General features: G+C 40.0%; 1 long non-coding RNA gene across 2 annotated transcripts; it reads right to left on the bottom strand.

Moving 5' to 3' along the window:
• Nucleotides 1-2874: 2874 nt before the first annotated feature.
• Nucleotides 2875-14450, bottom strand: LOC309534356. 2 transcript variants are annotated; one of them, XR_014220610.1, is made up of 5 exons: nucleotides 13969-14450; nucleotides 12831-12929; nucleotides 9836-12628; nucleotides 3906-7902; nucleotides 2875-3758 (listed from the first exon to the last, which is right to left on the bottom strand). It is a non-coding gene; the product is annotated as an uncharacterized lncRNA (long non-coding RNA). The 2 variants fall into 2 exon arrangements; XR_014220611.1 differs by having other exon boundaries at nucleotides 14032-14450.
• Nucleotides 14451-14554: the final 104 nt, after the last annotated feature.

Genomic DNA, 14554 nt, shown 5'->3' with positions numbered 1-14554 from the left:
TTACCTAAGCATTACCTAAGAGGAGATGGTATGATTCAATAGTAGGGGGAAACCTGGGAACCGGCACCATACAGGCTGGCTCACTCCCCACTGCACTGTTATTCTCTCAAAGCAGGAACCAGCAGTTCAGAAGTAAAGCCCAGCATAAAATGCCTGTCAGGTACAGAAAGCAGCATGCTCTAGAATATTATTTTCTCTTGTTTTTATTTGAATTCTTTCTCTCAAGACTGGGTCTATACATGCAGCCTAAAGCAATAGGAATGAGGTAGTAGAATGTTGTACTGGTGGAACAAAGAGCATCACTTGAGACTATAGGTGAACGATGCCACTTTTGAATCCCTTCCATAAAGAGCTCCCTGAAAATAGAAATTTAGCTAAACATTATGGCCCATCACTTTGCCCGTTAAGTTGGTTTTCTATTTGCAGGACTTCTAACATAGGGAAAACACAGAAGCATTTGTGTATGGCCCATTATACCACTTTATTCTGCTGTGTGTGTGGATCAAGTTGAGGGAGGGGGAGAGAAGGCTGTTTTTATTACTGTAGTTAAATATTGAGCAGGTGACATTAAAGGAGAGAAATGCCTCATACCGAGTCATATCATTGGGTCCATCTAGCTCAATACCTCCTACACTGGCTGGCAGTGACTCTCCAGGGTTTCAGACTGGTGATGTTCCTAGCCCAACCTGAAGATGTTCTGCCACTAAAGAATGGACATTCCAATATATTCCCAAAGTGTTGCATGTGCATGGGACAGAGTTCATAGTATTACATTGTTCTATGGTGATTAATGCAGACTGTGCCACAACTATTTATCCCTCCCCTTTCATTGCTGACAATGTATTGAGTTTCAATTGTTTGAGCACTGGAAAGGCCTTGAAAGGGAATACTGCACCTAATGCTATAACGCCTGACAGACACAGGAGAGGTTAACAAGCATAATACACTTTTCTTTAAACTTTGAAGGGTGCTATTTTTAGCAAACAAAGATAATGTCACAGTTGCTCTTGTTCATCTCTTGTAGTGTATACGTGCCAAATGCTTACCATGTCTGCCATTAAAAAAACCAAAAACCCACCCCTATATAACCCTTACTGAGCTGCATCTTAAACCTATCATGGTGTCAGAGATGAGAAAGGGAATAATTAATGAACCCTTCCAACAGGGTTATAATATAAAAGAACTCCACATAAAGTGTCTTAACACTGAGGTGGTGCTCCAGAATCCTGCTAAGAAACTACAATAAGGAAGCAGCTGGAGGGAACGATTCCTGGTTTCAGTTTTCTCAACACAAATGCACAGAGTATGGGAAACAAGCAAGACAAATTGGAGCCATGTATAATAAATGCAAGAAAGGGAAAATCACGAAGGAGGCATATATACAAATAGCCAATAGTTGCAGAGTAAATGTCATGTTGGCCAAAATTCAGAATGAGCTCAAGCTGGCAAGAGAAGTTAAAATTAATTTTTAAAGAGGTTTCTTTAATGGAAATTATTAACCTGAGTTTTTCAGACTGGAAAAAGAACAGTTACTCCAAAGACTGTGTTTGGATTACATTGAGAACATAGAGGCTCAGTCTAGATAAACTGCACAATCTGTGTTTTTTTCAGAAATAATTATAAGAAATCATTTCAAGGTTAATTTCAGTGGAAGGAGAGGATCTCCTTCCCAGTGCCGGGGAAGGCCTCTGCAGGCACATTTGTGCCTGTGGGCTTCATGTTGGTGAGGCCTGACGTAGAGGTTGCCTTTCCTTTTGTTCCTACACTACACTAGGATATCTTATCGGGTACCTTTGAGTGCTTGTTTCTTTCATACAGCACTACCGAAAAGGGACTTTTTACACCAGTCTTCCCCGCTTCCTAAATAGCCTTGCCCTTTTTAACCCATCTAGAATAAGCTTTACACGCCAGTGGTAGGCATCCTGTTGTGTTCTTCAAGTTGCTGGTTATCTTGGCACACTCAGTGATATCTTTGTCTGTTCTGCTCACTCCTAGAGGTGCATATCAGAGGTCTCTATGTTAACTTAGTGAGGATATAGCCAAATCTACCGTATTTTTCGCCCCATAGGACGCACCGGCCCATAGGACGCACCAAGTTTTTTTTTGGGGGGGGAATAAAGGGGAAAAAATTATTTTCCCCCCAGGCGCTTGTGGGGCCGGCAGCAGGGAGAAGCACTCTTCTCCCCGCAGCCCGCCTTTAGACCAGGTCCGGGGACAGCGGGAAGACGCGCTTTTTAGGAAATCTGCTCCTCAAAGAATTGGGTACACCTTTTAAACTGATCAAAGTTTTAAAATGATCAATTAATCGAGTAACTGATAAAGTATTATGGCTCTACAACTATCCCATCTCATTTAATTAATCCTGCCAACATCAGTTCACCTATTTAAGTGATACTTTCAGCCTTGCTTAAATAAGTGTTCCTTGTTATGTTACTGTATGTACTGAACAGAGACACAAGAGGCACTAACCATCTGAGACATGAGGCAACTTTTTAAAAGATCTATCTATCACCACAACAAGTATTTGGCAAATAAAATGTATAAACCTTGCTAAAAGTGTGTGGTCTCAGAAAACAGATGACACAGAGTATTTTTACAATGGTGCCAATTCTGCTTTTTGTTTTAATTAGTTTTTATTAAGGTTTTTTGTGTTACAAAGCAAACAGATAGACAGGGAGCAGTACATCTATTGTCTCCATTTTCAATTCAGTCTTTTTCACAGTTTGTTTGGTGAGCGACAATTTTGTTGACTCTTTCTCTTTCCATCCCACCTTATGCAATTTTGCCTTCCTCGGTTATCTTTTCCCTCTTCCAGCAGACCTTATCCAGGACAGCTATTATTATTATTATTATTATTATTATTATTATTATTATTATTATTATTATTCAAAATATACATAAAACTTAGCACAGAATACACAAACATAGCAGATAATAATCTTGATTGCTAAAAGTATTATCATTGGACACTTTCTACTTAATTTTGTTATCATAAAGATTAATGAGCCATCTTACATATATTGATTTGATATCTTAGCAAACAGATTATAACAAGGTAAATGCTTTATATCTGATTTTTTAAAAAAAAATTAAAAGGTGCAAAAACACCACAATCTTCTGACATGAATACCTTTCCTGTGTTAATAAAATATATAAGCAACTATTTTCTGATCAGGATATCTTTTTCAGTAGAATGACAAATAAAAATTACAAAAAATGTATCTTTTGAAAAGGTGAAAATGTATCTTTTTGAAAATGTATCTTTTGAAAAGCTAGGTGTAAAAAATAGCTGTCTGGATCCATTTCATAAAAGGAGCTGGCATTTCCATGGGTGGCACTACCAAAGTGATTTGTGGCATGTAGTTTCAGAAGATATACTTTAAATGCTGGTAATACTGTGGAGGATCAGTGCTCCAGCACAAATTTATATTCCAGTCTCACTCACTGACATGAATGAAATGAGAGTAATTATATTTCATTTTGTTGCCAATTTACTGTCTCTTCTCTGGGCTACAAAATTACACGCAAGGTATCTTAGTGATTACTATACCACAGTAGGCAATCCTGCTACAATTAAGAGGACAGTTTTAGCAATTGTCAAATACCAGTAACTATGTTATTAACAAGCCCTGACCATGACTGGAAAAGGAATAGGGGAGAAATCAACTATAGATATGTTTTGCTCTGCATTTCAATCTAACCACACAAGTTCAGTTTTGCCCAAGACAAATTCACCAGAGGCAGACTTTTGTTCTGATCTTTTGTATAAACTCTATTCTCAGTGGCGTAGCGTGGGTTGTCAGCACCCGGGGCAAGGCAAGTAATTTGCGCCCCCTAACCCGTGGATTTGCGCCCCCTAACCCTAACCCCCAGATGTTGCGGCCGGCCCCCCCTGCACCCCCCACGCTATGCCACTGTCTATTCTGTTCCCTTCCAGGATGGTAACATCCACTGCTACATCTGCTGGTAACTTTTGTTATCAACTTCAGACACATTAAGTAAAGTAGTTAGCTCAATTATTGAAGGCTTCCTTCATAAGCAAATAGAGATATTATAACATCAATCCAGTCTCCATACCAACTGGAGACAAAACCATGCCTACAATTCCATTTTAGAGCACAGAGTCAATAGGCAACACTCAGACTGCTTATCACTTATTGACCTTTCATCCTGCCTCTTACCAGGACTATTAAAGGCTAAAATATAGCTAAAGACCTGAGAAAGAATGCAGTCATCTACAGATCTGTGCTCTTTTAAAGTGGCAGCAGCATATACTTTAGCTGTCAGCATGACAGACGCATGATTGCTGTTTTCTGGGTAACAATATTAAAAGTTGTCCAGGCTGAGCAATCCAACAAGCAGCAGGATAGGCAATCTAAGGATAAACTCTATGGTTGTGTACAGCCCATAGTACGTTCTTCTTCTTCTTCTTTTTCATTAATTTATATACCACTCTATGACCAGACAGATTCTAAGCAGTTTATAAAACAAACACCAATTGCACAACATTCTTTAAAAATACAATAAAAATACACAATAATTATACCATGATATATAAAATAATCTCACTAAACCCCCTCTAAAATCCCACTAAAACATTAAAAGATAAATATCCATGATTAAAATATCCGGAAAACCATCTCATTAGAACAGCACAGCCACTAAAAGAGAAACTAAAAGATGAGAATGCCTGTGTAAATAGATCCATCTTCAAAACCTGTGTTTTTGTCTATAGGTCTCCTCGCTGCATTATACTAAAACGAGGTAAAGGCTTCCACAGGTTTATCAGCTTTGGCTACTGAAAAATCCCCTAGCACATTCAGAAATCCATCAGATTCCATAGGTCTCTGGCAGCTGACCATTCAAATTGTTCCTCCATCCCTACAAAGGGAGGCCTGGCACTGTAAATTCAAACTTTACCTGCTTGTAGTCTTCCTATGACAAAGATATCACTTCTGTCCCTCCAGTATCCAAACCACCTCTCCCCCTGTCCAGAAGAGAAGATTTAGTGTGTCCCTCTGCTATACTGAATTATCAACAGGATGATTAATGCTGCTGTCCTAAGCACACAGTAAAGTTCACTGAAATAGCTGCCCAGAGTAAATATATTTGACTGTGGCATAAAAAAATAAGAGAATTTTAATATTACAGTGTTTAAATTTTTAGAAACTTAGGTGGTTCATATTATGAAACCACCCTGAAAACTTAAAAATCAGAAGAAATCTGAGAAGGGATCTAATTTACTTTTCACCTTCACCCTGTAGAGTGTTCTGCAAGTGTTTTTTCTGGCGTGCCTGTTCTCTTTTACCATGTGTAGTCTGGATAGTGTAAACAAAGTAGTCTGTGGCAGAGATCTGGAGGATAAATGGTCCTGCCTTAATGGGCTTTGTGTGGTTGTAATTAGATGGCTTTTTGACCCTATTCAGTTCTGATAATAATTTGTAATCCTAAATCTAAGTATAGTGCTATTTTAATTCTATGATTCTATCCAAGTGTAGAATCTGGCAAGGACATGATGTGAATATGGCACCCTGAGAATCTTTCCTCCGCCTCCTCCTCCTCCTTCTTCACAAGTTTCTACCTTTATGACTGAGCGAGAAAACTAACTTCAAAGTATGTGAGTGAAACTTTAGCAGTCAGAAGTAAAGCAGATGATTTCAAATGATTGGGACGGTGTATGGGTTGTTTAGTGAGAATCTGTTATGTATAAGATCACGAACGATTCTAGAGTAGCTGAAGCAGAACAACAGAGCAACCCTTCATCAAGTTTTTTTTTTGGGGGGGCAGCGGCAATGTGACCAATCAACCATAACAAAGAGACCATGTTAATGATGATGTCAACAGAAGAGTGCTGTAAATTCTAATAATATTTATCCAAACTAAAGGACATACACTATGAGCATGTGGAATGCACATTCACTATGATATTTCACACTTCTCTGAATGTAGAAATACAGATTTCAGCTCAAAAGGCACACCAAAATTTGTATGAAAGTGCCTATTTTAAGATAAAATACATTTAGAAATGTGTAATTTGAGAAAATAGATATTTAAATACAAATTTTCATTGCATTTTTTTAAAAAATACAGATGAACATGGACAAATAATGAATGATCACCTGTGAAAATGACATAGATATGAGCTGGACTGATCTCTCCATCCATAGCTTCACATTCCTTTAAGTAACTAGTGATTTAAACAGAAACTCAGCAAAAGAGTATAAATTCAACAGAACAGCTGAAACCATCAGTCCATAACATCCACTTTTATCACACTGTAAACCTAAATAGGATCATAGTGAAGTGATGTGAATCATTTGATTAGTCACAGCTAGTTACAAAAATTGAATTTCAACCATACTGAATCCTAGACCCGGAAAAGCTAATGCATAAGCATGCACATCAGCTGCAGTTTATATCATTCATGACCAAGTGAATTTACTAGCTACATTGATCTGCATAGACTGGTAATGCCACAAAATCTCTTCTATTAAGCTGGTAATGCCACAGTCTCCTGCAAAGCTAATTGAGTAAAGCTATCTTACAGGAACAGTATGCAGATTATAAAGTTTAGCGACTGAAACAAGAAGAAGAGAAAGTTTCAAATAATATTGTACATACTGAAGAATAATCCTGAAAGATGGGGGTCTTGCCTTCATATACTGCCATCATGTGGGTGCTACAAGGTAATGCAGAAAAGTCTACTTGCACATCTACTTGATGATACAAAAATTGGTCATGAGACTCAGGATTCATGAACTGGGCATTCATAACTAGTGAAAATAGTCACATGAATCTTACATGCAGATGGCAGGGAGCACTGGAGAAAACAGAAGGAAACACTGACTGCCAAACTGCTGCTTGACAGCAGTTCACTGGCAGGTCAGAGGTAAAAAGCTTTTCATCCAATACTCCTGTTTAGGGAGAACATGCTTTCAAGGAGAGTTAAGTCCACAAAACTATTTGGGACAGGACTAAAGAAAATATGATCTTGTAGGCTCTAATCTAGGAGCAGCCAAATATAATGTTGCACTCCAAGCTCTCATCAGTTCCAGCCACGGTCAGGGGGACTATCCCTGCCTAATGTGTATGCCATAAATCTGCTAGTCTTCAAGATATCACACAACACTTCATTGCTTTTGCTGTATTAGACTTATATCATATATACTTCTGCAATTTACTATAAACAATATGTATTATTACGATGCTAACAGTGCAGTGTTACACATATCTTTGTAGAAACAAGTCCTATTGATTTCAATGGGGCTTACTCCTCCATAAGCGGGCATAGGATTGAAACTTTAAGTTCCTTCCAGGCAACTTGTTCATTGAGCTTTTATCCTCATTTGTTTGCACAAAGTTTGCAGGGATGTTAGACATTATTTATTGAGCATTCATTCTGATCTGTGTGGAGATAACAGACCATGTTGTTTCAAGCATTATCCACACTTTCCAGTGCATTTTTCCGTTACTTTCATTATGGCAAAAAGTCCAATTCTGGGGGAAAGCAAGGTTGGTGTGCTAGAGTGCCAAATAAATTTTAGTTGTGCAACCTGAATTTCCCATTATGTGACTGAACCACAATCCAAAACAGCAACAATTTAGAAGCACTCTTATTCTCCTTGTATACCAAACAGTTTATCCTTCTTTGCTTGGTGGGGAAACTGCGATGCAGTATCAACATGAGCTGCATGTGTCACTATTTGGCTACAACCCATTGTGACTGTCCTTTGTGGGTCTTCATTTATTGATATTCCTTACAAAGCACATACCAACAAAAGTCAACATTTCATTTTTTAAACCACTGACTTGTCATTGAAAACAACTGTACCAACTTCTTTTTTAACAGCGTTTGTGGATTCCATCGAGCCTTTTCCATCCTTGGTTCAAATGTGAAGATCCCTAATAAAAATAAACAGCACAAGTGAGAGATGAACAAAAATATCTACTACTTTCAGACAGGTAACTGTCCTATTTGTCACTGCCTAGGGACACGGGTGGCGCTGTGGTCTAAACCACAGAGCCTAGGGCTTGCTGATCAGAAGATCAGCGGTTCGAATCCCCGCTCCTGCCAACCTAGCAGTTTGAAAGCACGCAGTGCAAGTAGATAAATAGGTACCGCTCCGGCAGGAAGGTAAACGGCATTTCTGTGCACTGCTCTGGTTCGCCAGAAGCGGTTTAGTCATGCTGGCCACATGACCCAGAAGCTGTCTGCGAACAAACGCTGGCTCCCTCGGCCTATAGAGTGAGATGAGCGCTGCAACCTCAGAGTTGTCCGCAACTGGACCTAACGGTCAGGGGTCCTTTACCTTTACACAGAGGAATGCATTGGGTTCTTTTATTAGCAGCCCATATCAGAAAGTATGTTTAAAGTTACAGTGTACTTTTAATTTTGACTCCCAATTGTATGTTAAATGCAACTTTGGCAGAGCAATCTGTAGGAAGCTAGCAGAATTTATGCCATCTTAAATTAGGCCATTTTAAATTATCTGTATTCCAAACTCTATTGAAGAGTTGGGTTTCCGCCAGCTAAGCCGGCCTGAGGGAAAACAAGCCTTTAAAATGAAGGTTTTTTTTAACACAACCCACGTTGCAAGTGTAAGTTCTGCTGGGTTGCAAGGTCATGTCACCAAGCTGAAAGGAGTTTGGAATAGGTTTAAGTCTCTCCATGCCCTGTTCCCACACTTTTGCTTTAATCCCAATTAGTATTTTTAATGGATAGGTTGGCAGAAAATAAGTTAATTCTTAATTTCATTATTAGCACTATATATATTTTTAGAATGCCATCTGTACTATGGACAGTAATAGTTTATACCATGTATAGTGTACATTCTCAATGGCTGCCTGATGGTTCCAGAATTATCTTTCATTGAATATTTGCCCAACTGTTTTTAAACAATTTATTAAGCCTTGCCCCCACAGTATGAAACTTCTGAGACAACTCATAAGCTATCCAAACAAATACAAACAGTAAAATATGAGAAACACATAACTAAAATTAAAAATCTGAGCTGGAACTTAGTTGATAAGGTTAAACTAGGGTCCTGGTCTTCATTGTTAGGTAGAAAAGTTCAAATAAGAAAACACAATTTGCAGAGTTATTAGTTCAACAAGAAATGCATATGAACTTCCTTATAGACCAGGGGTCTGCAACCTGCAACCTCCGGAGCTGCATGTGGCTCTTTTACACCTTTGCCGCGGCTCCGGGGCGGATACTAGCGAGGGGAGGAGGCGCATTGTGCGCCCCGACACTCCCCACTGTGGCGGGTGCTGTACTGGCTATGACGTTGCATGGGGGCGGTGCGTGCGTTAGTCACGCACCGTTCCAACGTCACCTTCCCGCCCGCTGTCAGATTGGAGGGCAGCAGCGTGCATGCTTTAAATGTCGCAATGGTTTTGCGGCTCCCAGTTGTTGTTTTTCTTCGGAAACGGGTCCAAGTGGCTCTTTTTGTCTTAAAGGTTGCAAACCCCTGTTATAGACAGTCATAAAGTCTTTGATCTAATTTTCACTGAAGTGGTACATCTGTGTTAGGGCTACAGGTGGGGGATCACAAGATTTAATGTTTTTCCATAAGGAAAAAAAAAATCCCAGTCCATAGAAAACTAGAAGGCCAGAGAGAAATCTGGGATGGAAATGTTCTCCTCACTATCTAGTTTGCTAAACAAAAAACTTTTCTTCTACAGATAAACATGCAATTTTTTGAGCATCATTTGCACCCACTTTCTCAGTGGCATTGGGGAAAAAATAATTGCAGATCAGAAAAGTACAGTACGTCTATATCCTTCCAACTTGATAGCCACACATATATCAAAAAATATATAAACAAGTACAAACCTGAGTAAAGTTAGATTCTGTTCTTATGGAAATCACACCTGTTTCCCTTATACGTATCAGTTTGGTCACCACAGAAAAGCGGGATTTCTTGGGAACATTTGCACTGGTTTCTAGTCCCTTTTCCAGGGTCCACTAGAAAAACACTCTCTCTGTTTAAGCAGTTCTTTAGCACTTGATGTTTTAAGTCAAGATGTTCTTTAACAGTATTCTGGCAGCATGAACAGCCTGAGCATTCAGAGTGATAAACAGGTGCCTGATAGCCATAATTAGAAAGTGATGCATTGTGTGTACCTGTCACTTGTGAATAACTTGGTCCTATATGGAAGCTGACATTTTTTCTTTCACCTCTTTTCTGTGCCTTGTTTCTCTCTACAACATTTTCTCTCAAATTCCTAGGACATCCATTCTCAAAGAAGGACTGTACTTTAGTAAAATGATTTCTTGCCACTTCTTGTGGATCATGAAAATAACACATTGGAGAGAAATGATGACAACTAGCACAGCAGTCTTCCTGTGTGTTGAAGGTTCCTGCACGGGAATTCACCCTGCTGAATTCAGTCATATTGGCTCTCGGGTTAATATTGGAGCTTCCTCTAGCTTTTTCCTTAACCAACTCTGAAATATCTCCATTGGGGAACAAGCCGCATTGAGACATAGTTCCACAAGGGCAGATTGAGTGCTTCCTGGGGGCTAAGCCTCCACCAGCCATCTGGACAGCTCCAAAATCCATTTCTTCCATACCTATATTTTTAAGCATATTCGTTTCCTTGGGTAGCTGCACTACTTTAATATTTGCACAAGGAGAATGAGAATTGCTACATTTAGCATCAGAATAGGATAGTGCAGGGCTCCAAGTGCCTCTTTCAGTTTGCATACAGGGAGCAGATGAATGCCTCCACTCATTTGAAAGAGACAGTGCAGTAGGAAGTGGAACTGGACTATTCCTTGAACCTGGAAGAAGTGAGGCAATGGAATTTCCATCAGTTGGGAGATGTGGAGTGCGTATCTCATTCCTCTTTATATTTGAACTATCCAGAGTGGGAGAAACGCCCCCTTTACAGTTTTCACATGGCTTCTGTCCTCCAGTCCAACCTAAATAGTTCAGTATGTTTCGCATCTTTGAATTGCTTTTCTTTCTTCCTGGAGAAATATATTGGAGATTCTCAAAATGGCTTCTAGGATTTGGATTTCGCAGGCAACAGGAGGAAAATCTAGGAGTTACTTTGCCACCTCCAGTTCTTTTGAAATATTTTCTGTGAACACTTCGGAGCGTTTCAGAATACTTTCCTTCAGAATGCAAATCAACAGTTAAATCGAGCAATGGGCTGCAGGTACATTTAGTAGTCTGTGTTAAGGGTACAAAATACAGTTTGTTTATTTCTGCTGCTTGAGGATTTTGGTTTATTGGTTCAGTATACAAAGCCTTGGACCACTGAAATTTGGAAGTATGAGGTTTGGCTCGCAATTTCCTGTCCTTCTGTCCTTTTGTGCTTTTGGTAAATACAACAGATTTCACAGGCCTGGAGGCCTTCAGTTGAACTTTCGGAACTTCAGAAGTCCTATGAACAGGGGTAACCTTGTAACACGGCAATGATTGGACAAAGTAGTGAGAAGACTGAGTTGTGTGTGAATGTTTCAGTGATGGAAAGAACCCACTGGAAGACCAAAGTTCCAGTGAAGATAGCACTTGGTCAGAATCACTGCTGAAGCTTTGGGATTCAGATGGCTCTGGATGAGTTGCCAGAGGCTGACTAGCTTCAGATGATTCAGCATGGGAGGCAAGAGACGGTCTGGACTCATCAACCAAAATTTGTGAAAGCCCTACCAGCTTTATAAAAGGTGTATTATGTTTTTCCTTCTCTGTATCTGAGTGTACAGAACTTGGAACAATAGAAATACGCAACTTCTTAAACAACTGGTTATATTCCGGGCCTTTAAATTTAAAAGCTAAAGCATGCCTCTGTGAATCTTCTTTTCCCACCCTAACATTTGAAGAATTACCAACTCCTTGTGATGAACCAGATGGATCTCTATATGCTGCTTCTAATACCAAAGAAATAGCAAGTTCTCCAGATCTGGGGTGCAAATAGATTTGCTCAGGTGTCTGGGGACTGTGAGTTTTATAAGGCTTTTCTGAAGAGTAATCAGAATTGTCTTTCACCAGTTCATTAGAATTTGTGTTTTTACTGAAAATACTTTCAGTACTGTGAAATATTATAGCTTTCCTGTTTGGTGTCTCTTCTACTTCAGAATGTATTGCTGATTGTTTGAAAAATTCACAGACAGCATTTTCCTCAGCTTCCGTTTCTTTGCAAGGAAAGGAAACTTGCACAGCTTTGTTCTGCTTTGAAGTGGGATAATAATCAGTTGATGGATGATTTTGATGTAGCTTATCAAATGCATAAGCTTCCTTAATTGTATAAAAGGTTTGTTCTTTTTCTGAATTCTTAGTTACAGTCACATAAGGGATTCTACAATTTAAGCACAAATGGTCTCTATAAGACCTGTCAAGATCTAGAAATATTTTGGGTGAATAAGCTTTTGACGACTGACCATTTGTCTGAAAGTCCTTAAAGTTTAATTGCAATATAGATTCTGGAGATAATTCCACTTGAAACTGTGTAGTGTTCTCTAAATGTTGTAGAAAGGGGCAGTTTTTGCAGTATTTTCTAAGGCTCTTTTCTGAGACCAATAAAGTTTTTTTCAATTTGCTTTTTCCTTCTTTTTCAAACAAACTGCACTGACTATTTGAATGAAGATAGAGATCACTTTCACTGTCAGAGTCAAGTGAGTCTGGGGGGAAAAAAAGAAAACCTATCAACTCAAAAACATTATTTCTGAACATTACAAAACACACCAAAGTTATAGTTTTCAAAAGCAGTTAACAGAAACCATCATTATAATACCAGCAATAAATAGACTACTATAGAAATTATCTATTAATAGAGTTAAAAATTTAGAATGAAGGTACTCCTTTGTTTGGTCTTCAGTTTACCTTTGTTTATATGTATAAGACTTTCTTCCCAACAGTCAGAATAAAAATTATGTTCACTTTCTGTGTCAGACTCCGCTGAGTTCTTGTTGGACATATCACCTAAAATGTAAATATAGCATGACTAGTCATTTATAAACCAAAACAAAACTTGAAATATACCTACCAGAATATACTCCTCTTAAAAATATATTAATGTAGATTTTATTGGGCCTTCTTAGGATGGTACATAATATTTTAACAGAACATCTACACCACCTTGAATTGTTCCAAAATAATTTTATCATTTAAAATCTTTTATCCTTTTGGACCACCCTACAACCACCTAAACTATGTGGTGTGCTGCTGATCTCTTTTCAGGTGTGTCTGCTCCACTGAGATCAACAGAACAGGCCCTTGCTTCTCTAAGGGGCCTTGCATCTGCTGTTTATATTTAAGTACAACAAACCTATCTAATCATCTTTCCCAGTATTATCATTCCCAGCACAATTTACATAGCATGGCAAATATAGATCAAGAAGACAGATTACTTCCATGAGGAACATAGTCTAATATTCAACACAGGGAAACAACAAATAAAGGAGGCAGATTGTAAACCCGAGGGCAGGGAGTGTTAGCAATCTTTTGTACTTCACTATAAGAGCCTTTTTTGGCTAAAGAGAATAAAAATGTTTTAAACAAACAAAAGAAGCAATATGCAGAAGTTTCAATTGCATGTGCTTCATTGCACATTAGGGCATGAGAATCAGTGTGCCGAGTAAAGCAAAGGCGGGGTTGGAGGAGGGATTTTCATTTGAAGGACATAGGACAGAATCGTGCAGGTGCACTGGGAGATAATTCTAAGCATCCATGGGCCAGGACAGACTTTTGGAGGTCCAGACGACCTGTGGGTGGTGGATCAGCCAAGATCAATGGCTATCAGAAGAGTGGGTAAGGAAATGAGGCAACAAGGCGACGGGCATTCACGCCAAGAGCTTGGACTTCCTGCATAGAAGGCAGATACTTTCCGAGACCTGACAGGCTTTTGATCCTGCTATTTCCAGTTCACCTAGAGTTGACATATTTCAAAAAGTGAAAATCCGGGCACAAAAGTTGTTGAGCTTTCCTTTTTGGCGAACTTGTTGACGTATGGCAACCCTACCTAAACCCAGAGGAAAGAGGTTCGCAGCCAACGCGCGTTGGCTTCCCGTCCCGTCTCTCTTACCCGCAGGTGGCTCTAACCAGCTCCTCCCTCAGCCCCTGCTGCGGGCCTTCCCTTGGCTCTCGGAGAGACACGCGTGACGCCAGCGCCCCTCACGACAATGGGGACTGGCACCCGCATAGCTCTGTGACGAGGCGCCCGTGTCTCACGGCCCTCTCCTATAACCAGGCTTGTCGCGGCTTCCTTTCTAAGCAACAAACCGCGGCTCCAGCAACAGCCAGAGGCTTAGCTCTGGCCCTCTGCATGTTGGGGGAACGGCTCGCCGCTCCTCCACCCACCCCGTGACACCCATATCCCAGGGATAACCGCCACTCCGTCCCCATCCAGTCGACTACATTCAAAAATGGCGCCCGGGAAACTCCTGACCGGCCAACCTTGCGCAACCTGGGGAGGGGCGGGGCGGGGTAGAATAGCACAACCCGCCTTTTTTTATTTGCATTGGCTCCGCCTCCCGCGTCCCCTTAACCTCCCCTCCTTGCAGTTTTCCAAAGCGATTGGGTGAGGCTCCTGCCAATCAGCAGGAAAG

This window comes from Podarcis vaucheri (genome assembly GCF_965113315.1).
Source record: "Podarcis vaucheri genome assembly, chromosome: 6".
Classification (NCBI taxonomy): Eukaryota; Metazoa; Chordata; class Lepidosauria; order Squamata; family Lacertidae; genus Podarcis; species Podarcis vaucheri.
This window is presented reverse-complemented; position numbering and strand designations above follow the sequence as displayed.